Source organism: Penaeus japonicus, unplaced genomic scaffold (genome assembly GCF_977035675.1).
Source record: "Penaeus japonicus unplaced genomic scaffold, GWHDUDI00000001_assembly GWHDUDI00000011, whole genome shotgun sequence".
Taxonomy (NCBI): domain Eukaryota; kingdom Metazoa; phylum Arthropoda; class Malacostraca; order Decapoda; family Penaeidae; genus Penaeus; species Penaeus japonicus.
This window is the reverse complement of record NW_028234413.1, coordinates 37230504-37233970: the sequence shown is the minus strand read 5'-3', so window position 1 is coordinate 37233970 and position 3467 is coordinate 37230504.

Here is a 3467-nt window from a genome sequence, read left to right as displayed (position 1 = left end):
CCCCCCCCCCCCCCCCGAAAAACTAAAATCAATGAAAAAAAAATCAATAATATTACATAAACCCCCCGAAAAAAGAAAAATCAATGAAAAAATCAATAATAAACCCCCCACCCCCCAAGAAAAAAAAAAATCAATACGCCGAAATCAATATCCCCCCCCACCCTCCCCGAGAAAAGAAATCAATCCCCCCCCCCCCGATGAGAGAAAACTCAATAATCCCCCCCCACCCCCCCCCCCCCCCCCCCACCCCCCCCCCCCCCCCCCCCCCCCCGGACAAAAATCGATATCATAACGGGGAATGGGCCCATTCTATCCTACTCACAAATGACTAGACTGACTATGGCAGTCACAATGACTATGATTTGATGACAATGAAACAATGAACTATGATTTTTGAAAATTTTCACAATGCTATAACTTGACAATCACAATGACAATGGCTATACAATCACAATGACTATAACAACCACAATGACTATGGCAATCACAATGACAATCACATGATTATTGCAGTCATGATCACTTCTATCATGCCATATTTCAAACGGCCGGGTAAAGTGATGACTACTCTGTCAGATTATACTGACATTGATGAACGTATAAAAGAATGACAAGAACTCTTTATATAATAAAATCATGTAGGTGATTTCATTCATTGTCATCGTTCATCATTTTTATCTATGACGGTCATTAGCATCAGTTTTTATAATCGTCAGCGAGGAGAGGAAGATGAATAACATCGCAAGTTATGAGGATATTCGATTCCAATTATCTACAACTGCTTTGATTCTTCATAATGTTGTCATGTCCCAATACGGACCGTAAAAAAGGAAAACATAAAATGAAAAAGTAAAAAAGAATGGTCGGTGAAATTGGGAGTGCGATGAATAAAAACGGAGCGTAAATTTTAATATGATTTATTCAAATTTCCAATAATTTATCTTATCTACAACGGGTGTGATTCTACAAAGTAATGTCATAATATCTCCACGGGTTGGGAAAACTGAATTGATTACCAGCATGGTTTAGAAGTGTATATTGACAGCACCACACCAACACAGCGAAAGCCACACCGTAGTTATCACCAGTCTGCCCACAAATCGTCCGATCTTTGCACCAACCGCCATCCTTTTCGTTCTTAAGTGCTCTGGTCCACGAGGCTCGTAAGTCTATGCTTCTTCATATTCAATATTTCTGCTGATTATTAGATCTCCATTGTCAAAGGTGAGCGGCTAGGCAAGTGCTGTACAATACAGCGACCAGGAAGATGAATTACCACGGTAAGGCTTCCCATTGTGTACGATCTGATTTTCAAGGGTTCTCTGTATTATACCAGGAAAAGGTCTGCACGTCCCCAATCTCTCTTATTTTATGCTTGGAGGACCTGGAGGACAGTGACCTCAATGATGGTGATTACGAACTATTACTATGGTAATTAATGACGGATAATTTATAAGCGATTATAATAATAATAATGGAAATGGAAATCTTCTCTCTCTCTCTCTCTTTTCTCTTTGTATATTTTATATATATATATATATATTATATAATATTATATCTATACTTTATATATATTATATATATTATATATATATATATCCCCGCCTCTTCTCGCTCTGTTCCTTTATTTCTCTTTGCTCTTTGTTTACTTCATTTCCTTCCCCCACACCATCTTCTTTTTTCGTAAATCAACATCTGTTTCTCCAAAGACAAAATTATGCTATGTTAAAGTTCTATATATTTTGTCATAATTATTATGATAGTTATTCAGGCAATTTATGCACATTAAGCAAATACACATACACCCAAAAAAAAACCACCCCCCCAACACTTGCCACAGGGGAAACAAACATACATACAAAAGGGAAAAACAAACCTTACACATTTAATTAATGGACACTAATAATATTCCTGATGATTCGAATAAACTGGTTTTCATTCAGGTTTATAGCTTATGATAAACAAAATCATTAGACAATCTTATAATGATAGTTTTATATTAATTTCTTTGTCTTTGTAAATTTCATAGTTTTGTCTGATTTATTCAATCAATTTTTTTTTGACAGCCACCCTTCACCAGCAAATCATTCACCACCGAGCAAGATCCTGAAAATTATATTGCTGAATAAAGGTACATTGATGTCTTGCTAATGATATTTAATTATGATGGCTGATAATATTAATTACTAATGTCATACTGCTTATATCACGTTTTGATATTAATGATAGTTGATTATGTAAATCACTATGTTCTGCCCATGTGTATTAATTAAATAACTACCGTATTTGATTATCGTATAAGGATATCCATAACCGCAATAGTATGGATCTCATTTCGATGGATAGTCGGAAAAAAATATTGAAAATATTGGCATAATGCAATTAATAATATTCATTAAAGGAGCTATGTGATCCACAAATTCTGGTTCACTGTAGGTAGAAGGGATAGGACAATGGGAATGGAAATCTCTCTCTCTCTCTCTTCTCTCTCTCTCTCTCTCTTCTCTCTCTCTCTATTATATTATATATATATATATATATATTAAATATATAAATATATATATCCTCCGCCTCTCTCGCTCTGTTTCCTTTATTCTCACTCGCTCTTTCTCTCTTTGTTTTTCTCATGTTTCTCTCTCATTTTCTACCCCACCTCGCTCTATCTTTATCCGTAAATCTCCTCTGGTTTCTCTCAAAGAAGAAATTATGCAATATGTTAAAGTTCTATATTTATTTTTGTTCATTTCATTCATGATATGATGTTATCAGGCAATTATGACATTTAACAAAACACACTCCACAAAAAAACACATGCAATGAGGGAAAACCATGGCACACACACCTTAATTATGACACTAACAATATTCATTATGATACTGATTTTTAGTTATCGAAATATATATTAGAAAGAGATCATCAGTTCAAATCCCACAGAGGAAAACATAGCAACACACACTTTAATAAATGGACACTAATAATATTCATGATTTCGAAATAACTGGTTTTTTACATCATTAACCAATCACGATGTTTCCATTGACATCGACAATTTCAAACAATATATATTCAAAAAATCATTTCATACGTTAAATAACAATGTAATTGATGATTATCGGTTATATATCAATGAATGATCCTGGTATTGTAACTCAGTCATAAATGACCAAAAAAGAGTATTGTCATCTACAATTACATAAATGATTTATCTAGGTGTTGCACCAACATCAGTATGATAATCAGTATCATAAAACAATGATTATCTCATATGATTATGACAACCATAATCAATCAATTTTGATTACTAGCAATGAATTTAAATTGATGTTTTATTTTTGATACTGATACCCAGCATTCATAATGTAATATTTATTAAACTATATATACTATATTATTATATTATTTATATAATATATCTATATTTCATATATATATATATCTATTTTCTCTTGATTAAAAAAAGGTTGATA